The following is a 24181-nucleotide window of genomic DNA, read 5'->3' on the forward strand; positions in this document are numbered from 1 at the left end:
GCCTATAATGTCCTCTCTACAAATATTAGTAAAAAGCAAAAGCTATAAAACTTTTGTTTGCATGTGTCTATTTGTGTGTCCATATATATTGCAAATGTGAAATATTTTCTTTATCTCTAGTACTGCTGAAATTAATTTGTAAAAGAGCTCTATTTAGTTGTTTTGAAGGTAAGCACTTACAAGAATTGGGCTTCTAAAGCTCAGAAACACAGAAACTAACCCAATTGTTTATCAAGTTCATGTGCTCTGGGAAAATATTTGATATTAAAGCTATTTAAGGTTGGCTTGATTAAAATAGATATGTTTCTAGAATAACCAGTATTAAATATAAAACTTTTATTCTGCCTATGTTTACTGAAAGTTAAATAAGTTCATTTTTAATAACTGACCTAATATGAGTTTGCTCCTCAGTGAACCACAGATGAAAACTATAACAGGTGCAGTTGTCCCGCAAAGGAAACTTTATTTGCAGCAAATAAGATCATGGGGAATGAGTTCCAAAGCCATGACTCAAGGGTGCAAGGGTGGATAAGTTATTTTTACTTGGGGTTAGGATGAATATTTAGAATGGGAGACTTGTTATAATCTGTAGAGGGGGACAAAATGTCACACATCGTCTTAAGAAAGCATGCCTGTACACATAATGTCTTTTATGTAAATGAGGCTTGTGCTCCTCCTTGAGTGGAGATAGTACTATAGTAGGTAAAGGCAGTTTGGGGTCATTCTAGAGGTCACTCCATGGTCCATCGGCATAGGGGCAAGTTAGGGACTAAGTTCAATAGTTCTGGGTAGTCTGAACCACCTGGGGGTCTCTGTCTAGGCAGTTTTTTAGTTTGTTTGTTTAAGATATGGTTCTGGTTTCCATCATGGGATACTATGTCTCTCAGATCTTTTGCCTGAGTTAAGAGACACACTGGAAAGGAAAGCTTAAGGAAATACGCGGAACAGAGGTTGCTGAGTTCAAGGAGGGGGGGCAGTAAAGGTCAGGTCTTGGGGGTCCAGCTGGTGACGATAGAAATTTGTCCAAAAGAAGTTTGGAGAAACAAAAGAAGTTTGCTCAAATAAAACAAAACAAGAAAACCCCTAAGGATTATGGTTGACTCTGTCCAATGCCTCATGAAGGGTTGTGGGTGGACTAACCATAATTGTTAAGAACAAGTAAATTAAATAGATGAAAATAAGATTAAAAAAAGGTTTATAGGCAACATTTTAAGCAGCTTCTAAAATCTTTGGTAACTTGAAACTTTTTTTTTTTTTTTTTAGTTTTTTAAAATGTTTTTAAAAATAAATAAATCTATTTATTTATTATGAAGAGAGAGAAAAAACATGAACAGGAGGGGCAGAGGGAGAAGAGAGAGAACCTCAAGCAGACTCTGCACTGAGTTTGGAGCCCAGTGTCAGGCTCGATCTCATGACCCAGTGATCATGACCCAAGCCAAAATCAAAAGTAGGCCACTTAACTGACTGGGCTACCCAAGTACCCCTGGTAACGTGAAACTTTAACATCTTGCCAAGTTAAATGGTGAGTTAAGTTAAATTCATTGAACATCTAGATCATTTCTAAATAAGATATGCTTATGTTTAGTACTTAATGTTTTGATATTTTATCTACTTTTGTCTTATTACTGAGAAACTAAAGACAAATTTGAATGTGTTAGTAAACATGACTTGTGCTTTACTGAAAGATGGTACTATGAAAAGTGCCTTTCTAGAAATTATAAAATGTATTTATAAATTTGTCAATCTAAAGAACTCTGGAGTAATAGTTCACACTCACTTACTACTTAGTTTTCACTAGAAACTAAGATTTCCAAGAGCTCAGAATTCTAATAAATGTAATTAAGACTACTGGAAATAATCAGGGAAACAACTCTGCATGCAAGGAAAGTAAGGTATGTGTGTTTGGTAAGAAAAAGTTTAAGATATAGAAATACATTTTTGTTGAGAAAAAAGAAAATTCATCCTAAAGTGAGGATGGTTATTCAAAGAGGGAAAACTTAGGACAAAATCTGATTGTAAAAAAGAGAGTTGTAGGTTTATAGAAGAGAAATTAGAAAGAATGTGTGGTCACTACTGGCTAAGATTAGGATAAACTTAAGTAAATGAGGTTTTTTTTTAAAATTTTTATTTAGTTGTCATAGAGAGAGAGAGCGTGGATGCAAGCACAAGCAGGGGGAGTGACAAGCAGAGGGTGAGGGAGAAGCAGGCTCCCTGCTGAGTCCCTGTGGACTCATCCCAGAACCCTGGGTCATGACCTAAGCAGAAGGCAGACGCTTAACAACTGAGTTTTAATATCGAAAGTACAATGGCAAAAAACTAAAATTTTGTTTTCTCTTTGCTAAAAGGACTAAGTTTTCTTTAACTATCGATTTGCTCTTAATAAGGAATTATTAACAAAAGTCTTTCTTTACCTTTAAAGTAATCTGCCTAGAAAATAAGGATTCTGTTTTGCCAGAATAATTTCTTATGTTTATCAGTCTTTGATTACTCAAAAAAACTGAGTCCTTTTCTTTTCTTTTCTTTTTTTTTGAGAAAACTGAGTCTTAATATTTAGAGAGCTAAATTTTGCTCACAGCTATCTGTATTTGCCTTTGAAATCTTATATTGCCATTTTGGTTAAATGGATAATTAACTACTGTTTCATAATGATTTGTGATTCTATTTAATCAAATGTTCAAACCTCTTGATATCTTTTGGCATAATTCCCAAAACCAAATTCTAAAATGAAGTCTTTTGACTATAACCTAATTGAAATTTTCCAGAGGGTCCCTTGAACATTTCAGAGATTTGGTGAGAAATTAAATTAATTATACTTATTTGGTACATTAAATTACATAGGAATCATGGCCAAATAAGTGATACTAAACCCTCTTAAATTATATTTGTGTAGATAGGTTACTAAAATAAGTGTTTTACAGATTGTATGGAAAGTCCTAGAAATCTGATGTCCTGTCCTGTTATCTTGAAGTTCTGTGTTTCTCAGAAATAATGAAATTTCCTTACTAACTGCATTACAATGGACTCATTAATAAGATCTTTACTCTTGGCCATTTTTAAGTTTTTTATCATTTACAGACAGTTATAATGCAAGATAGTTGAAAGAAAAGCAGGCAAGGACAAGGGCCCCCCCTCCCCACTGCCATAAGAGGAAACTACCCTTAAGAGGATTTTACACCACCCTAGAAGGAGTGAGTCCTCCACCCTTTCCCATGTGATATGTAGCTGGCAAAAACCTGATTGGGTGGCAGACATGGAGGGTTAATCAGATTAAAACAGCCTCCCAACAAGCCCATAAAACCCCTTAGTTTTGTTAGTGGCAACCCTCTCAGGTCCACTCCCTCTACCAGAGCTTTGTACTATTGCTCAATAAAGTTTACTACCACTCCATAAACTTTGCTTTGTCGCCTACCACTCTTCTTCATCTGGTCTGCCTCTCCATTCCTGGAAGCCATGTGACCAAGAACCTGAGCACTAAAGGAAAATAAATCCTTTAGCAGTTATGCTTTTATAAAAGCTTCCAGCAACTGTATTTCATTTTTAGTGAGACTCATGGAGAAAACTCTTTGAGTACAGGCTTCTGATAACCTTAAGATCATAATGCTGAACTAGGTAAGTGTTTCTGGAACTACTAAGGAAAAAAAAAAGAGAGAGATAGAATAGAGTAGAGTAGAATAAGAATTAATAACATGAGACTGAATGGAGTGAGGAGGGTAATTATAATTTGTATGATTTTCATTTTAAGCTGACTTTCTAAAATGTTTTGCTTTTCCAGAGTCAAGGAAATGTTTTATCTTAAGCTGACTTATAGCAGCAATTTGATAAAATATACCTTTGTGATCAAATGGAAACATTTATCTTTTTCTCCCTACCTGATCGCTCCAGAATTCAGAAATTTTCAGTATTCTTAAATTTTCATGGGAATATATTATTTGCATACCTTCAATAAGAATCTTTTCTCTTTGTAACATGACACAATTGGAAACATTGGTCATAATATCAAGGCCTTAACTGAAATGTCATATTTGAGAGACATGCACAGTCTCAGATATGACCAAAATGTTTAAAGAAACTATGGTTGACTTTATGGAACCCGTAAAGCCCCTTGGAAATAACAGTTTGTTACCCTGCTTACTGAGTTTTCAGCAGCCTTAGCAAGTAAGTAAAGATCACTTCCTACTAGGTGCAGGAATCTCAGGATATTTTTGGAGACCTCAAAGGGAGAGAAATTAAACCAGATCTATAGGTATTGCGGGTGACGTCTGATAGCAAGTATTTGTCTTAGCTTTTGGCCTTGAGAGGCTGTTAAAAGTTCAGTATGGAGATTTCTTTCTTTCTTTCTTTCTTTTTTTAAAGATTTTATTTATTTATTTGACAGAGAGATCACAGGTAGGTAGAGAGACTGGCAGAGAGAGAGAGAGCGGGAAGCAGGCTCCCCGCTGAGCAGAAAGCCCCACGCGGGACTCGATCCCAGGACCCTGAGATCATGACCCGAGCTGAAGGCAGCGGCTTAACCCACTGAGCCACCTAGGCGCCCCTCTTTCTTTTTTTTTTTAAAGATTTTATTTATTTATTCGACAGAGATCACAAGTAGACAGAGAGGCAGACAGAGAGAGAGGGGGAAACAGGCTCCTTGCTCAGCACAGAGCCCAATGTGGGGCTCCATCCGAGGACCCTGAGATCATGACCTGAGCCAAAGGCAGAGGCTTAATGCACTGAACCACCCAGGTGCCCCAGTCTGGAGATTTCTTATGAAAAGTTCCAGTAAAGCAGGTTTTAAAGAGCCTATATGGTCAACTGTTATTCTTGCTGCATTCATGTAAATAATCATGCCCAATTTTTTTGAAATTAGACTTTATTTTGCAAACATATTAGTGATAACATGGCCATCTTTGATAGAATGAGGATGATTATGTAGAAAAAAATATACTTCAATAATTCCTGGGTAGATTATTGGATTCTAATACTGTTATTATCAACAGTACTAGAACATGATTTCTTCTCGTTTCCCCAGTGCCTGGCCACAACTCTCCAAACTAACATTTTCAATTTTTCTCCCACCTTTCTGACTTGGAATCATTTGAGAACTAAAATTGCCCTTTTTCCTAAAGCCCTGCAAACTAAATATGAGTGACTTGACATAAATGCAGAGAAATCACAATAGTTAATATTTAAAGACAATATTTTTGCCTGTTACTCTGTGGGTCACTCAGAAAGATCACCAGAGACATCTGAACTCCAAATTTAGAAAATCTGTCCTTACCACTGACTGCTCTCATTCCATCTGAAGATGCTTTGAGCCTGACAACTAAAAATCTTAACTGGCTAACCTAAGAACTCAGAAACCAGTTTGTAATTTGATCCAATTGTTAACCACTTTTTTTTTATTTCCATAGAAATGCCTCTTATTTAATACCTGATTACTTGAACCATTGGCCTAACTTTGAGAACAAACCTGCATCACTGCCTCCTGAAGAGTTTTACTGCATTGACCTACTGTCAGGACTAAGTGACTGGTTCAACAAGAGGGAAAAACGTACCCACTAAACTTTTCATGTGGGTGTTGGGTCCCCCAATAATGGGTCCATGGTCAAAGGAGCGAGACTGATACAAAGTGAAGGTCAAGCAAAGCTTTATTTTGCGCCAAGCATCAAAAATCAAACCGACCGTCAAACAGACCCATCGGGGCCGCCCCTTACAGAGAGGACGACGACCCTCCCTGCCTCACAGACTAACTTTTATAGAGCAAAGGCCATGTGGTTGAGCCTGGCCACACACAGGTGGCCAATTGAACTACAATTCACCCCACAGTAGACATTTGCATTAGCTACACCTTGGTGAGAATTGGCCCCCAAAAGGCAGGGCCCACACTCCTTGGTAGCTAGGGAGACAGTATGTGCGCTTTACTGATTGGATGTCTCCACCTGACCTGACTCATCCCTGCATTCTGGCTGTTATCTCTACCTGACCTGATGCACCCTTCTATCTGGGCTCTGTTACCTGGGACTGGTTTCCCGGACTTGCTTTTAAATAAGTTCCCCCGGGAGGTGGGGGGGAGACAGGGTCAATTTAAGTTTTACTGCATAAACAACAAAATGGCTGTTCAACTGAGGTGGGGCCGCTCTGGCTAAATAGGCCCTTACAGTGGGAATTTCCAAAAAGAGGGAACTGTAGGGGCCAAGGTCAGGCAGCTCCAAGGAGGGCTACTTTGCCATGAAGATTAGCTTGAGTTAAAAGCAACTGTGGCTCAGGGGGTTAAAGCCTCTGCCTTAGGCTCAGGTCATGATCTCAGGGTGTTGGGATCGAGTCCTGCATCTGGCTCTCTGCTCTGCGGGTAGCCTTCTTCCTCCTCTCTCTCTGCCTGCCTCTCTGGTTATTTGTGATCTCTCTGTCAAATAAATAAATAAAGTCTTAAAAAAAAGGCAATCAAAACCCAGCAGATTCAGGAACAGCTCTTTACCTCCCCCTGAACTGCCTAAATTTACATTAGAAAGGAAAGCCTTTACTAGGAAGACAGCTATTAAAAGAGCAACCTTTGTTTACCAAACATTTCTCACCTTTCTGCTAATGGTCTTCCTCTCCTTTCTATCCTTATGCTCCTACCCCTTTCCTTAGCTCAGAATGTCACATAAACCTACCTCCTGTTGCCGGGGCACCTGAGTGGCTCCGTGGGTTGAGCCTCTCGAGCCCCACATTGGGCTCTCTGCTCAGCAGAGCTTGCTTCCTCCTCTCTCTCTGCCTACTTGTGATCTCTGTCTGTCAAATACATAAATAAAATCTTAAAAAAAAAAAAGAAAAAAAGAAACCTCCTGTTGCCTGTCTTTGAAATTCCATGTCCATGTGGATTCATTGCAAGTAGGACACTAAAATTGATTTTCTCCTGTTAATTGATCTCATGTAAATTTAATCCTTAGTTCAGCTAGAAGAATCCTGAATAGAGAAAAATTTCTTCCTCCCCAACAATTCCATGAAACATAATTTTAAGCAGCAAATATCAAATTTCGAACCTAAAGAGTAAACATAATCTTCAAAAAATAAATGTAAGGAGTGCCTCGGTGTCTCAGTTTGTTAAGCATCTGCCTTCAGTGTTGGTCATGATCCCAGCATCCTGGGATTGAGCCCCATATCGGGCTCCTGCTTGGCAGGAAGCTGCTTCTCCCTCTCCAGCTCCCCCATGCTTGTGTTCCCTCTCTTGCTATCTCTCTCTGTCATTTAAAAAAAAAAAAAAAGTAAAATCTACCACCAAAGGCATCCAACAATTTAGTTCTCCTTTTCCTTCTACTATTTACTTTCAAATCTATTTTTTTAAATAATGGAAAGGAATACAGAATGTAAATAAATGTAAAATCCTAAATTATTTGACTTTTTAATTTTCTAATGTAATGGTCTCCGAAGTCTGTTGTATGTCCTTCAGGACTACACAAGATAGCCCCCTGGGATATCAGGAGAAACGATCACATGTCTATTTCTATTTTTTACTTCATGTTTAAAAACATATTAAAAATAATATATATTATATATTACTACGGCAATACACTTATATAATGTAGAAATAAATATTATAGAAAAATGTTTGGAGAGTATTTTAAAGTTGGTTCACTCTGATTCAGTACATTTTGATCATCTTTTGAGAATGCTGTGGGATATTCTTTTTCAAAAGGAATAAACTGAAATGCACAGTTAGATATAAAATGTTAAATTAGTGCATTTGGACCAGAAATCTTTACCATTGTCATCATATACACTAAAAATCTCCAGTGGTACTTGGCTGGCTCAGTCGGTGGAGCATGGGATTCTTGATCTCAGAGTCATGAGTTCAAGCCCCACATTGGGCGTGGAGCCTACTTTAAAAAAATTTACCATAGAGTTCTATAAAAATGCTAAATTAATATGTTACTTATTTTTTGTAAATTGTGAAGATAATTATAGAATATTTTAAAATGACATAAAATAAAATGAAGGAAAAATCCCCCAAGACATCCAATGTTATTTTGTGTATTTTTTTTAACTTTTAAAAAAGATTTTATTTATTTATTTATTTGAGAGAGAGAGCATGAGAGGAGGGTCAGAGGGAGAAGCAGACTCCCTGCTGAGCAGAGAGCCAAATGCGGGACTCAATCACAGGACTCCAGGATCATGACTTGAGCAGAAGACAGTTGCATAACCAACTGAGTCTCCCAGATGACTTATTTACTTATTTTTTTTTTTAAGAGAGAGAGAAAAAGAGTGAGTGACGGGGATCGGCGGAAAGGATAGAGAGAATCTTAAGCTGGCTCCACAACCAGTGTGGACTTGATTCAGGGCTTGATTCACCATGACTCAACCCTGAGATCATGCTCTCCGGTGAAATAAAGAGTGGATGCTTAACTACCGAGCCACCTAGGCACCTTTTTTTAAAATCTTTTTCAATCTGCTTTTTTTACATAGAAGAAATCATGAAAAATGCAGGGGATTTATCTGTTCTTATGATTAAGTTCATAAGGTATAAAAATGTTTGAATATATGATTCATAAATAAAAAGCAAAACAACCTATTTTGATGTATATGCCCTCATAAATATTGAAATAACAAAGCTAATATATAAGAAGAATTGTGCTGATGACATTTCCAGTGAATCCATGCTAGATGGCTTTATGAGACAAGCCAAAAACATACGAATCAGTCAGGCATGATACTCTATACTACGATGGCATTAATTAGATGTGTGTTTTCTTTGTGTGAAGATCTTACTTCACATCTATATTTCTGTTTCTATGATATATTTCTTTGCATATGGTATATATATAGTCACACACACACACACACTCACATGCCAAGGAGACTCTTTCAGATCTATTAACCCAGAGGCATCTACCAAAGGAACCACTTTCCAGGAGGTCTGAATACACAACGAATGTAACCATTAAGTTATCACAACTGTATTTCTTCTACCAGTACCCTCAAGCTGTTGGCTAGAATTTCTATTTAAAAAACAAAACAAAAAACCACACCACATTAGTCTTTGTGAAAAACAGAAAGAATACATCAAAAACCAGGTTTGGTTGAAGGTCAAGGAAAGGCTGGAGTTACAAATGAAGTAAAGCCAGTGAAAGTCAGTGAAAGAAAATAAAAGCAGATATCCCAAACAAAGAGGTGATACCAACAGCAGTCACTGAAAAAAACATGTCAAACAAAATAAGCAGCTTAAGCTATAAAAAATAAAAGAGATCAAAGGCACTCTTTGAAACATGAGACAACAATTTCCACCACTCTAATCCTTCTTTAAGCCATGTATTCCTTTCTTTGGTCATCTGCCCTAATTACTGAAAACAAATACTTGCCAAGAACAGCTGAAGTGAATTAATCTTTAGGCTTTCGGCTAAATGAGATGAGGAAAACAAGCATTTAATGGGTAAATCTTTGAATAGGTGTGGGATTCAGTTAATATCTCAGTCCACTGATTTTTTTTTTTTTAAGATTTTATTTATTTATTTGAAGGACAGAGATCACAAGTAGGCAGAGAGAGAGAGATAGGGAAGCAGGCTACCTGCGGAGCAGAGAGCCCGATGCGGGGCTCGATCCCAGGACCCTGAGATCATGACCCGAGCCAAAGGCAGCAGCCCAAACCACTGAGCCACCCAGGCGCCCCAGTCCACTGATTTTTAATATGCATCATGGTAGAGTCCTACGCCTAAATATGAGGTTCTTTGATGAAGCACAACTTTAAAAAAGTGTTTGTTTTCAGTCCACTAGGACCAAATTTCAGTGACCAGAGACAGGACTAAATTTTGTATCCTTTACTATTTCCAACATTTTCGATGTTTACATATTCTAGTAATATCCAGAAGCAAACATAAGAGACTCTTAACAATAAGGAACATGGGGCACCTGGGTGGCTCAGTCTTTGGGCGTCTGCCTTCGGCTCAGGTCATGATCCCAGGGTCCTGGGATTGAGCCCCACATCGGGCTCCCTGCTCAGCGGGAAGCCTGCTTCTCCCTCTCCCATCCCCCTGCTTGTGTTCCCTCTCTCTCTGTCAAATAATAAATAAAATCTTAAAAAAAGAAAAAAAACAATAAGGAACAAACTGAGGGTTGCTGGAGGGGAGGTGGGTGGGGGAATGGGGTAAATGAGTGATGGACATTAAAGAGGGCACTTACTGTGATGCGCACTGGGTGTTCTGTGCAAGTGATGGACCATTAAATTCTACCCCTGAAGCCAATATTACATTATATGTTAACTAACTCGAATTTAAGTAAAATCTTGAAAGAAAAAAAAAATCCCAAAGTTTTCAATTTCTAATGTTCAATGAATGTGAAATACTAAAGGAAAATCTTTAAAGTTATGGCTCTTACTAGACTGTGGATATATATAACAAAAGGGGTAGAAGTAAAAGGAAGTCTTCACTTGCCAAGGTGCTTTTGTCAATGGCAACAGGAATGTCTTCTAAAACTATTTTAATTAATTAATTAATTTACTGTTTATTTATTTTTAAAAAAACTGCTTTAATAATAGACTTAGGATGATAAGACTATTACAGTAATACCTGGCACTTTTAGCTATTTATCTGTTTAAAATTGCTGACAAAAAAAAATGTATTAACATGATGTAATATAGACTTGGGAGTGGTATTTCTCAAATTTAAAGTACTTATCTAATCAATTCAATATACAAAGTTTATTACACAGCTCCCATTAACAACATTATTCATTCTTCAGTGTTGCAATAAAATATTTCTAATTTTTATGTTTCTTTTATTTTCATAGTATGCCTTTCTTCAACTTTTCTATTTTTTTTTTTTTTTTTCATAAAAATGCCATGAGACACAGTGCAACAATGACAAGGGAATCCAACATAGGGTTCCTTGGGCTGTAAATTTCTAGAATTTCAGTTACAGTTGCCTATATGTTTTATAGACAAGCTGTCTCTTGATGTATCATGTACTTCATAACTGCCAATTTTAAATACCAGCTCTAAAAGAAACTGACTTGACAAATTCATTTTACTCTCCAAACCAGTTTTTCAAGTGACGTATTGAGTTATTTTAGAATCTTTCATTATTCAAATAAATTTTCTTTCAGTGACCAAAAGACAGGAATCTATCTAGAAAAAGGGATGTGAGAAAATAGAAGAGCTAAAATAAAAAGTTAATAGAAAAGTCACTAGAATGAGGAGCAGCAGGATTATCTGTCATTAAACAAAAATTACAAAAATTTACTAGACAGGGCAATTAATGCTTTTTGTGTATTTAAAATTTTCATTTTAGGGTGCCCAGGTGGATCAATCAATTATGCATCTGCCTTCTGCTCAGGTCATGATCTCAGAATCCTGTGTTTGAGCCCTGGATCAGGCTCTGTGCTCAGTGGGGAGTCTGCTTCTCCTTCTTCTACAGCCTGTTTCTCCCTCTGCTTGTGCTCTCTCTCTCTCTGTCAAATGAATAATTTTTTTTTTTTAAGATTTAACTTATTTGACAGAGATCACAAGTAGGCAGGGAGGCAGGGAGAGAGAAAGAGGGAAGCAGATTCCCGGCTGAGCAGAGAGCCCAATGCGGGACTTGATCCCAGGACCCTGAGATCATGACCTGAGCCGAAGACAGAGGCTTAACCCACTGAGCCACCCAGGTGCCCCCAAATGAATAAAATCTTAAAAAAAAAAATAATAATGCTACAATGAAAACTCCAAAAGAGAGCCTTTGGCTCAGGTCATGATCTCAAAGTGTTGGGATGGAGTTCCGCATTGGGCTCTCTGCTCAGCGGGGAGCCTGCTTCCTCCTCTCTCTCTGCCTGCCTCTCTGCCTACTTGTGATCTCTCTCTGTCAAATAAATAAATAAAATCTTAAAAAAAAAAAAAAAAGATTTTAGGGCGCCTGGGTGGCTCAGTGGGTTAAGCCGCTGCCTTCGGCTGGGGTCATGATCTCGGGGTCCTGGGATCGAGTCCCGCATCAGGCTCTCTGCTCAGCAGGGAGCCTGCTTCTCTCTCTCTCTCTGCCTGCCTCTCCATCTACTTGTGATTTCTCTCTGTCAAATAAATAAATAAAATCTTAAAAAAAAAAAGATTTATTTATTTTAGAGAGGGAGAGAGAGCAAGAGCAAGCAGGGGGTAGGGGCAGAGGGAGAGAGAAACTTAAGCAGACTCCACACCCAGCACAGAGCTGAATATGGGGCTCCATCTCACAATGACCCTGAGGTCATTTTTCCATAAATAACCTCTTTTTTTTCTCCACAAAAACCCTTTGAGATAATAAGCATTATTACCTGTTCCAAGATCACACCTCTAGCAAATAACAGAGCTAGGAATTGAACCCACTTCTATTTGTCTCTAAGGTTTATCTCCTAACCACCTTCAACACAACATACAGGGGAAATCAAATTCTGTAAGTATAATGACCAGGCTCAGAATCTCATGGGAGGGGGCACCTGGGTGGCTCAGTGGGTTGGGACCTCTGCCTTCGGCTCAGGTCAGGATCCCAACATAATGGGATCGGGCCCCGCATCGGGCTCTCTGCTCTGCAGAGAGCCTGCTTCCTACTCTCTCTGCCTGCCTTCCTGCCTGCTTGTGATCTCTCTCTGTAAAAAAATAAATAAAATCTAAAAAAAAAAAAAAAAAAAGAATCTCATGGGAGGTAGAGAATAAAAGAATTTAATAGTTTACAACTCAAAATGGAAACCGGGAAGAAAACCGGGGAGTTAATAGATGAAACTGTCTCTAAATGATCTCCAAAATCTAGTCAGAAATACTTGGGTCCTATTTGGTATCCTGGGCAACAATACCTGCCTTAAGCAAAGCAGAATAATTAGTCTTGAACAATCAATAAAACCAATTAAAAAAAAGCTTGAGTATTGAAGTTGCAGAGACATTGATCAGAAAGTTTGTGAGGGGTGTCTGGGTCGCTCAGTTGGTTAGGCATCTGACTTCTGCTTGGGTCATGACCTTGGGGTCTTGGGATAGGGCCCTGAGTTGGGGGTCCATGGTCAGCAGGCAGTCTCCTTCTCCCCTTGCCCCTCTCTGTTGCTTATGCTCTGTCTCTCAAATAAATTTTTTTTAAAGAAAAAAAAGTGAAACATTTTGCATAAATCATAGCACTTTGTATTATGTACTGCTGCAATACATGACTTTCTTGAGAAATTCTATTAATAAGGCTGACTGTTGAACGAAACATTGTTGAGTGCTCACTAGAGCCACACACCAAAATGTTTTATATGTCATAAGAAGGACAATAATTTCTTGGAAAGATAATTCCAAAGTTTAAGAATTTGAAAATAAGCAGTGTCTATTGAGGATTTGAAATTATTTTTGTGAGTAACAAATGCAAGATGAGGGCACTGACTGGCTCAGTCGGTAGAGTGTGCAACTCTTGATCTCAGCATTGTAAATTCAGACCCCATGTTAGATGTAGAGATTGTTATTTATTTATTTGTTCATTTGTTTGTTTATTTATTTATTTGACAGAGACACAGTGAGAGAGGGAATACAAGTAGGGGGAGTGGGAGAGGGAGAAGCAGGCTTCCCACCAAGCAGGGATCCGGATGCTGGGCTCGATCCCAGGACCCTGGGATTATGACCCAAGCCAAAGGCTTAACAACTGAGCCACTCAGGCACCCCAGGTGTAGAGATTACTTAAAAACAAAATCTTCAAACAAAAGACATGCAAGATGCTGGACTTAAACGGCCACTCTCTTATCAGTAGTGAATTATGATAGCTACAGTCCTGGCCAGTACACATCTTCCCCCTGTATTCTTGTGGAGAATCCATACTCCACAGACAGGGCTGATTCCATACACCCTTTCCACCAAGCATGCACTTGGCATATACCACCACCATCACTTTAGGAGTAAACAGGTGGTACAGACCTAGCTAGATCCCGTATATCCATGGCAACAGGGATTGGCCATGTGGAGGGAACCACCAGGGTCAGTCACAGTCCTCTTTGGGACATTTGCTAATAATGTTGAAGAAATCTTCAGCTTTGAGGAAATATAAGCTTAAAGGTGCAGATGGCCAACTCTGCCAGCTGCCTATCTGAGTGCTTAGAGAAAGCCTATGTGAGAATAAAGGCAAAAAGAGCAAGAAGGCAAGGCTGAGAGCAAGTGTATGACAGTATTCCAATGACATCGTCTGAGACTCTGAATCTAGCAGCAGTTGACCTTTTATGTTAGTTTAAGTTAGGTTTCTGCCACTTGCAAGAGAACCTTGCTCACAGGTATATTATAAGTATATACTATAAATAGAGCACTGTCAGATATAATTATAACCTTAGGTACCTGCATATCAACAGTCCATAAGCTCTGACAAACTTCATTCTGACTTTTCCTATTATCCCTGAACTGGCAACAATCAAAACTGCAGTGTTCAAACTGCAAGTTCAAAGCCCAAGATCTGTCATTTGCAGTTTACCTTACAGCAACAATTTTAGTATCTGTCAACCACTTTTACTCTTACTGACTAGCCTAGGACATTAAACTTTGAAATTTTTTTTTTTTTAATTTATCAGAGAGAGAGAGGGGGAGAGAGCGAGCACAGGGAGACAGAATGGCAGGCAGAGGCAGAGGGAGAAGCAGGCTCCCCGCTGAGCTAGGAGCCCGATGTGGGACTCGATCCCAGGACGCTGGGATAATGACCTGAGCCGAAGGCAGCTGCTTAACCAACTGAGCCACCCAGGCATCCCGACATTAAACTTTGAAAACAATGGCATGACCATGCTCCAAATAAATTTTAAAAGTTGGTATCTCAGAGCCCCAGGGTGGCTCAGTTGGTTAAGCGTCCAACTCTTGGCTTTGGCATGATCTCCACTGTAGAGCCTGCTTAATTCTCTCTCTACCCCCACCTCTGACCCTTCCCCTCTTCCTCCCCCACTAAAATAAATAAATAAAATCTTAAAAAATAGGTATCTCCCACTTTTTGAAAGTCTGCATTATGCCACTTTGCTTATATGAAAGACCCATAACAGTACCATTTTTGCGAACTGAAAGATATCTGAATAGGATTTCCATTTTATGCCCTTTTGGGTCCTGAAAAGTTTCAAAAGGAATGCTCTCCTTTCAGCTAGCCAGGGAAACCTGCCCCGGAGTCTGTCCTGTTACTGGACGTGGCTGTATCAGAGTGGACGACCACTAGGTGTTGAAATGAAACACAAATAGGTTTAGGTCAAAGAATGCTAACACTTTTACTCCTCAGTGGGAGTCTCAGTATAAAGTAGTGCCTCCTTATTTTATTTGATAATGTAGAACTTTACCTGAAGGTTAAGAAATCCCCTCACCCTTTTTTGAAAAGAGCTTACTCCAAGGAACCACCCTTCCCCAGGAGCCTCAGGTGAGATGCCTGCCTTGTTTACCTCTGACAGTGAAGACACAGACCCTCCAAATTCCCATTCTTTTGTCTTGTAAGTGACTAGCTGAACTACTGTTGTCCTTACTGATCAACAGGAACAAAATGACAGTAACTAAACCTCCCTTAAGCTGCTTTCCTTCCCCAGGTCCCTGAACTTTGGCCCACCCTGAGCCTGAGTCAGCACACTGTCCTTCCTTGTAGGCAGCTGCCTGGCAAGAGACTGGCCTTGGGGTAAAACATTGTCTCATCTACTGTTGTGTAGATGACGCTTCCATCTCCTGTCCCCACACCTGGTTCATGCTACCTTTGTTCACCTCTCTCTATAAAAGAAAAACCCTTTGCCCAACTTCTGAGATACTTGCAGTCCTCATGGTCAGAGGGTTCTCCTTATTACAGTGGCCCCATTCACACTGGATACTTTTTTTCAGATTTTTCATTTGACACTGTCTTTGAATATGTCATTTCTTAAACTGATTTCCCATTATTTCATTCTAGACAGATAATCTCTGAGTACCTCGCACCTGCCATCTCCTTTCCTCACGTTGCCGCTGCTCTTGTTCATGCCCTTATTAACCTCATCCTTGCCCATTATGAACTAGTCTCCTCAGCCTCCAGTTTTATTTACCTTCTCACATTGCCGGTAAGTTCATCTTCCTAAAGATTGTTCCTCCAATCTCAGCATTCTTTTGCATTCTTTGTTGTTGTTGTTTTGGTTTTTTTTTTTTTTTTCTCTCTGTTACCTAAGAATAAAGTCCACATTCCTTAGGTTAGCATTTAAGTCTTTCCACAATGAGGTCTAATCTCACCTCTTCCTCCCATGAAGCCTTCTAAATCTTCTAACCCTTTTTAAAGGTTTTTTTCTTTCTCCAGTCTTGTTGTGCTTGCCCATTTACTTTTTCTGTACCTCAGATATTTTCCCTCCAAATCCCCCCCTCTTCAGTTTCTGTCCAACACAAATACCATTCCTTCCCTGTCTGGGAATTAATCTCTGCATTATTATTCCCCTAAGAGTGTCTGTACCTTCCTTAAAGCATTAAAAATAGGGGTTTTTTTTTGTTAAATTACAGCAAGTTGTATACATTTTAAAATCTGTCCTAGATCATTTATTCTTTGAGGTCAAGACAGTGTTTTATTCCTTTGTGTATTTTCTGGCCCTTAGTCTAATGCTTCACACTTGAAAGGCACTCAATATTCTCTCTTTTTTTTTTTTAATTGTATTTATTTATTTGGGGGAGAGAGAGAGAGGGAAGGAGATGGAGAGAGAATCTGAAGCAGACTCCATGCTCAGTGTAGAGCCTGATGCAGGATCATGACCTAAGCTGAAACCAGAAGTCAGACAATTAACTTACTGAGCCACCCACACAGTCCAATATTCATTCTTTTAATTAAAATACATGGAAAATTATTCTATTTCCTTTGTGGCTGCATGTGGCATTTTGTGTAACATATGTTTATTATATCTAATTATCAACTAAATATAACATGAGAGGCTCAGGATTAGAAGTCAATTGACTGTTGTTTACTGCAAAGCAGAATACAGAATCTCCTAAATATGATGGTAATAAGAGAACAGCAAAGACGATCTGACAGTTTTAAGAGTTCTTGGGAGGTAAGATAGAATAATGTGTTCAGAGTATGGGTTCTGAACATCTGAAAGTTTCTGACATCTGAAAGTAGGCTCTTCTACTTACTAGCTCTGCGACCTTGAGCATATTCCATGTTTCTGTGCCCCAGTTTTTCATGTGGAATATGAACATAGAAAGACTAACTTTACAGGACTTTTAAGAGGATTAAATTGGTTACTACCTATAAAACACATCAGATAGTACATGTTGTGTCAAAAGAGCCAATAACTACTACCTTTATTACGAAAACTAGAAAAGCTTCACTTTCTTCATGCCTGTCAGTGATCATTTAGTCAAGTAATTCCAAAGAATGTATTACCAAGTAGATACTGGACACACTGGTTCTTCCAGAAAATATAACATCTCTAAGGATCATCAGGTCTCAAAGATGTGTATAAGGAGCAGATAAGAAAATGATCTCATATAACCTACAGCTGCGTTGAGAATAAGCCAAAGCCAAGTGATCAAGTTCATAAACATCTTAACAATCTCTTTAAGTTTCAATAACTTGTTAGGGGAGTTCTGTAGGAATAGATCCCCAAACCCCATTCATTTATGTTGGTCATGCAGTTATTCAGTACGCATTTAGGTGCTAGGGATGTAGAAATCAAGGGTATTGTTCCTGTCTGCAATTAAGTCATGGTCTTGAAGAATTCAGTCAGATAAGAAATGGAAGAAGTGAGTTCAAGACAGAAAGGAATAATATGGAGGGAAACAGAGGTATGCCGGAGCTCAGACTATTTCAGGGAGCTTCATTTAAGAATAAGTGACTGAGGAATGAGGGTATCTGGGCAGTGGTAGAAGAGACAGGCAGGGGCAGGGTGATGAAGACTGTCTATGTGAGGCCTGAAAAACACCTGGCTTCCCTCACTCTGCCCATCAAAGTCCCTCAGCTTTCATAGATCATAGGGCAGGCCAGGAGGTGGGGAGGGAGAAGGAAAAAAAAAAAAAAGCCAGGTAGGATGTGAACCAGGCTCTGTGAAATCAAAGTTCTGAAGAAATTAGACCTCAGTCACCTGTTTTTCCTCATCTATCCTATCCTGGACAATGTAAATTTAGTTTGTCATGAATGCCAAAGTAAAATTTGAATTTTATCCTCAAGGCAATAGGGAAAAACTGGAGGATTTTAAGCAGGGGCAGAACTGGGATCAAGTTTGCCTTTCAGAAAGCAGTTGTGAAAGTGTGGAGAACAGATTCAAGGGAGTGGCGAATGTTGGGAGAGGTATGACGAAGACAGTGTGTTCTGTCTGAATATGCTGAGTTGGAGATCACGACGGATATTTGAATGATGATGTTAAGATGATAGTAAGAGATCATACTTAGTTCTTTAAATAAAAGTTCCAAGGCATATTTTGTCCTCCGCACACCCTCAGTCCAATTTTCTATAACTACTATAATTATATGTTTGTGGTTGTTAATTCACTTTATAACTTAAACATTTCTTACCTATAGGGTGCCCGGACAGCTGAATTGGTTAAGCATCTGCCTTCGGCTCAGGTCCTGATCCTAGGACAATCCAAGACAATCTTAGGACAATCCCAGAGTCCTGGGATCAAGCCCCACATCAGGCTCTCTGCTCAGCCAAGTGTTCGCCTCCCCTCTCCCTCTATGATCTCACTTTTGTTCTCTCTCGAAAAAATAAATAAAATCTTAAAAAAAAATTCCTGCCTATATAATGTCATTTTAGTCTTTCCATAATCCTATAAGGTAGACATGACTGCTATTCTTCCCATTTTTCAAGGAAGATTTATGCCTCTGAGATTATAAGTGATTTACTTGTGAAAGATCACAGAGGAAGTCGGGGGCAGATCCAGGCTTTAAACCTAGCTCCAGGTGACACAGTGAACTGCACATACTCATAGTAACCCATCAACTCTCACTTTGTGTCCACTCTGCTCTTCGCAGTACATTAGCAGAGATTTAAAAAAAACAAAAAAAAAAAAACAAAAAAAAAAAACAGAATTAGGAGATCAGCATAGGAACAACAGCACCGTTTGTGAGCAAAGTTGTAGATCAGTAAACAAATCTGGCTTCTGATTCTAATTCTGCCTCAGCCACCTATGTGATTGTATTTTATTTGAAAATAAAGGAAGTCCACCTCAAACACACTTAAATAGAAAGGGGAATTTATTGGTTCATTAAACCCACGGAAGGATTCAACAGTCCATGATTACAAAGGTAAGGCTGCCGAGGTAGCCTTTAGGAACAACTGGAAAGAGTGGGCTTGAACCTTGTTAAGAGTTTTCAAAATCATTTGTTTCTGTTGCTATCTGTGTAGCAGCTTCCCTTTCTTTTTGCTTCTAACTAGCTTTGGTTAAAGGAAGAAATACGGCTACTATGTTTCTGATATTAGAAGTTAAAGCTACAGCCATTGAAGAGAGATGACTCCCAAGTCATCTTGATGAAAGACATGAACCTTGATTACAGGCATTATATAGCTAGATAGAAGGAAAGAACAGCAGCATTTCAGGTAAAGGAAAGAGGTTTTGAGTTTGTGACATAGGTGGTCTTTGAATAAAAGTCAAGCCTGCTTGGAGTGGAGGCTGCATCCTTCTTCCCACTGAAAATCACACTGAGCCACATGGGGGGCTCAGTCATTAAGTGGCTGCCTTTGGCTCAGGTCCTCATCCCAGGGGTCCTGGGATCGAGTCCTGGGGTCGGGGTCCCTGCTCAGCTGGGGAGCCTACCTCTCCTACTCCCCCTGTTTGTGTTCCCTCTCTCACTCTGTGTCTCTCTCTCAAATAAATAAATTAATTAAAAAAAATCACACTGGATTGCTAAAGGAGGAACCAAGTATTATGGATCTAAAAGGCAAACACAGAAATCATCATACTTGAAGTGGTCGTTACAGGTTTCTTGTATGGATTCAACTGTAACTTTGAAACTGTACTTTATAACATAAACAGATCCTCGACCATTTCCTAGAATGCTCCTTCCTTGTCAGCTGAACTTGGCTTAGAGTTGTGGCAGTAGGAAACCAAGAGGAATGAGTGACAGAATTCAGAGGAGGGAAATTCAAAAGAAAATCCCCAGTTGTCCAATCTGAGAGCCCACAAGAACGAGGATAGCCTTATTTATTTATGTGTGTGTGGCGGGGGGAGAGGGCGGGGCGCACAAGTACGGGGAGTGGCAGGCAGAGGGAGAAGCAGGATCCCTGTTGAGCCAGAAGCCTGAAGGTGGGACTCAATCCCAGGACCTGGGGATCATGACTTGAGCTGATGGCAGACATTTAACTGACGGAGTCACCCGGCAGCCCTGATGACAGCTCTTGATCACACCCGCAATGGCTCTTTGAACGTGTGCCTATGGAAAGCAAGAGATGGTCTTAATGACATTGGTGCTTAAAACATTGGTGTTTAATTTATAATATTAGGGGTGCCTGGGTGGCTCAGTGGGTTAAATAAAGCCTCTGCCTTCGGCTCAGGTCATGATCCCAAGGTCCTGGGATTGAGCCCCGCATTGGGCTCTCTGCTGAGCAGAGAGCTTGCTTCCTTGTCTCTCTCTGCCTGTCTCTCTGCCTACTTGTGATCTTTGTCAAATAAATAAGTAAAATTCTAAAAAAAAAATTTATAAGATTAATATATTGCATGACTCTAAAAATGGCTTCTAACCCCCTTCCAACAATGTAACTCTGAGTCCATCTCCCATCCTGATCTTAAATATCTTCAAAGTCCTTGAATATCCACATACAAAAAAGGTATGTTTTAAAAGGTTAAGATGACAAATTTTATATTGTGTATATTTTTAAAAAATTTTTATTTATCTATTTGAAGAGAGAGAGAGCACAAGCAGGGCTAAGGGAGAAGGAGAAGCAGGTTCCCCACCAAGTGCAAAGTCAGATGCAGGGCTTGATCCCAGGACCCTGGGATCATGACCTGAGCTGAAGGCAGACACTCAACTGGCTGAGCCACCCAGGAACCCCTATGTTATGTATTTTGGGCCACAATGAAAAAAAAAATGCCCCCTCCAAGATAGGTTGTTCATTCTACTGTACTTTCAAAAACCTGCATTTGAAAATATACCAAGTATGGCAAGATGGCAGCAGAGGAAGATCCCAAACTCACCTCTTTTCTTCAAAACACCAAATCTGCTGCTACATATGGATCATTTCTCTCTGAAAGGGATCTGAAAATTAAATGATCTGCTTCTCCCTCCAAAAAAGGATTAAAAAACCAAAAAAAAAAAAAAAAACCCCACAATGGGACAGGTAGGAGAGGTAGAGACAGTCTTGCCAAAAACCTTATTCCCAGCTCAGTGACACACAGTAGGGAGGGATCTCACCCACCTGGTACTTCTTCCAGAGGAGTGTTTGTATTATCCATCAGGCACCTCAACCCTTGGGATCTGCACCAGAGAGATGAGCCTCCAAAGCATCTGGCTTAGAAAACAAACAGGGCTGATGTTCAAGGGACCCAAAGTCCTATATGGAACTGAAATTATCCTTTTAAAGGGCCCTCATGCGGTCTCACTTGCCATAGTACTCAGGGAAAAAATAGCAGTTTGAAAAGTGCCTAGGTCTGTATGTGAAGGAGATTCATTTGCTAACATAAAAGCATCTGCTTGAGGGGCAGGGAACAGCTGAAACCCTCCCCAGAGATGGAGGTGTTGGCAGATGCCACTTTTGCACTTTCCACCTATCCTACCAGCGCAGGTGGGCAACCTCCCACGTGGCTCTCTCCTGCTGCCATGCTAAGACAGCTGGGAGTGCACAGTGGTTGCACTATCCGACTGCCTTGCTGAGGTTACAGAGTGCAGGTGGCTGCAGCACTCCCATGGTCCCTAGCCAGGGTGGGCAGACACGAACTGCTGTGGCATTGTCCTGCTCCCAGGTTAAAGCCGGTACAGGCACACAGAGTATTCTCCCAGTGTATTCCTGAAGCTCGCAGATGTGTGCAGTCAAGACATTTTCTTGCTGCCTTTCCAATGCCAGTGAGTATACCCCCATACTCTCCAGCCATCTAGCTAAAACTATGGGTGCTAGCGGGGGCCGCCCTTGATCAGCTGGCCCTGGTGGCCAAAGGGGCTGGCATATTTGAGCTCCACAGGAATGTAACAATTAGAGAGACAGTTCTTGGCCAGCCATGCCTCCCTCCCTGCTAAGGGCACTGCATAGACTGTGGACTGGAGGTATCTGGTTGGGTCAGTCAGCTGAGTGACCGACTCTTGGTTTCAGCTCAGGTCATGATCTTGAGGTCATGATTTCAGGTCATGTTATGGAGCCCTGCGTCAGGCTCTACACTCAGCATGGAGTCTGTTTGAAATTCTCTCCCCTCCTCCTTTGTCCATCCCCTTGCTTGCACACTCTCTCCCTAAAATAAAAATTAATAAACAGCAGACTGAAACACAACCCCAGTCTTGTGAAAAAGGCCTATTTATTTAGTTTGGAGTTGCAGCCTGAGGGACAGACTTTAGGCTTCCCAAACATCTAGAGTCTAAGTAGGCACATCCAGGCTCTCTCCTGCTGCCATGCTAAGACAGCTGGGAGTGCACAGTGGTTGCACTATCCGACTGCCTTGCTGAGGTTACAGAGTAACCCAGGGAATGTAAGCAGGGAGACACCATCCTCAACACTCCCTTGGCCTCACAACAGCTCAATAAGACCTCCCAGAAGGAAGCTTATACACTCATTTGGAATCCCAAGTTTTGCAACTGTCACTCAGGGGGTACCTCCAGATCTCCTGGTCTTGAGGCCAGCAGGGATTATGACTGCAGCCCGACAGTACTATATATATTTGCATATTTTCAAAGTTGCTACCAGGGTTCCTGGCTGGTTCTGCTGGTAGAGCATGTGACTCTTGATAGAGTTGTGAGTTTGAGTCCCAAGTTAGATGTAGAGATTACTTAAAAATAAAATCTTAAGGGAAAAAAAAAAAAAAGCTGCTACCTGAAGGCTTTGCTTTCAATATGCTTCAAACTAGGTGCAAAATGAGATTCCTCCCCTTGGAACACTGACAAGTCTTGGCACACCCTCAACAACAGGACATTAGAATAAATCAGGCAGTTTAGACTATCACAAAGGTTTCAGAGACAAGCAAGAATGAGGGCAAAGTTAAACTAGAATATTTATCACCTACCAAGGCCACTCCTTCAAGACTGAGAGAGGTAGCTCTTTTGTCTAATACATAGAAACAGAGTCAAGCAAAATGAAAAAGTATGTTTCGAATGAAAGAACAACATAAACCTCAGAAAAAGACCTTAATAATACAAAGATAAGTAATCTAGGCTATAAAGAATTCAAAGTAATGACCATAAAAACTAAATGAACTTGGGAGAAGAATGAACATAGGGAGAACTTCAATAAAGGGAGCTAGAAAATATTTACAAAGTACCAACAGAAGTTGCAAAGGTAAAGAATAAAATAGCCGAACTGAAAAAATATACTTCAATAGAGGGGTTCAACAGCAAACTGGATGAAGTAGAATGAATCAGTAAGCTGCAAGAAAAGGCAATGGAATCCACCCAAAATATTTTTTCTTATTTTTTCCAAATAGGAAATATTTGGAAACTATTTTTTCCTATTTTTTTAATCTAGAAAATTTTTTTTTCCTATTTTCCAAATAGGAAAAAGAAAGGAAAAGAAAAAAAGGTGGGGTATGTGTGTGCCTGGGTGGTTCAGTTGGTTAAGTGGCTGCCTTCAGCTCAGGTCATGTCCCGGAATCTTGGGACTGAGTCCCACATCAGGCTCCCAGCTCCATGGAAGTTTGCTTCTCCCTCTGACTTCTCTCCATCATGCTCTCTCTCACTTTCTCATTCTCAAATAAATAAATAAAATCTTTAAAGAAAAGAAACAATGCAGATAACTTAAGAAACTTCTGTGAAATAACATTCACATTATTGGGGTCCAGAAAGAGAAGACAGAAACGGGCAGAAACATATTTGAAGAAACAATAACCGAAAACTTCTCTAAAACTTCCTATGAAAGGAAACATCCAGGTTCAGGGAGCCCAGAAAGTTCCAAATAAAATGAACCCAAAAATGATACACAGAAAAAGTATAATTAAAATGACAAAAGTTAAAGAGAGAGACTCTTAAAAGCAGCAAGAGAAAAACAAATTGTTACTATACACGAAAACCTATAGAGGTACCAGCAGAAATACTGCAGGCCAGAAGGAAGAAACATAACATATTCAAAGTCAGGAAAAGACTTCCAACCAAGAATACTCTACCCAGCAAGGTTATCATTCAGAAATGAAGGTGAGATGCAGAGATTTCCAGAGAAGTGAAAACTAAAGGAGTTCACTACTAAATCAGCCT

General features: G+C 39.8%; 2 long non-coding RNA genes across 4 annotated transcripts in view; both read right to left on the reverse strand.

The window, feature by feature from the left end:
- Nucleotides 1-16163, reverse strand: part of LOC309866423 — a 63472-nt gene extending 47309 nt beyond the window's left edge. For all 3 annotated transcript variants that reach the window (XR_014312647.1, XR_014312648.1, XR_014312649.1), the window contains exon 1: nucleotides 15928-16163. This is a non-coding gene — a long non-coding RNA (uncharacterized lncRNA). The remainder of the gene's footprint in view (nucleotides 1-15927) is intronic.
- An 840-nt stretch (nucleotides 16164-17003) lies between these two features.
- Nucleotides 17004-21269, reverse strand: LOC309866426. Its single transcript, XR_014312652.1, has 4 exons — nucleotides 21213-21269; nucleotides 20950-21041; nucleotides 18374-18433; nucleotides 17004-17108 (listed from the first exon to the last, which is right to left on the reverse strand). It is a non-coding gene; the product is annotated as an uncharacterized lncRNA (long non-coding RNA).
- Between the last annotated feature and the right edge of the window lie 2912 nt (nucleotides 21270-24181).

The sequence above is a fragment of the Mustela nivalis genome (genome assembly GCF_964662115.1).
Source record: "Mustela nivalis genome assembly, chromosome: 6".
NCBI classification, from domain to species: Eukaryota; Metazoa; Chordata; class Mammalia; order Carnivora; family Mustelidae; genus Mustela; species Mustela nivalis.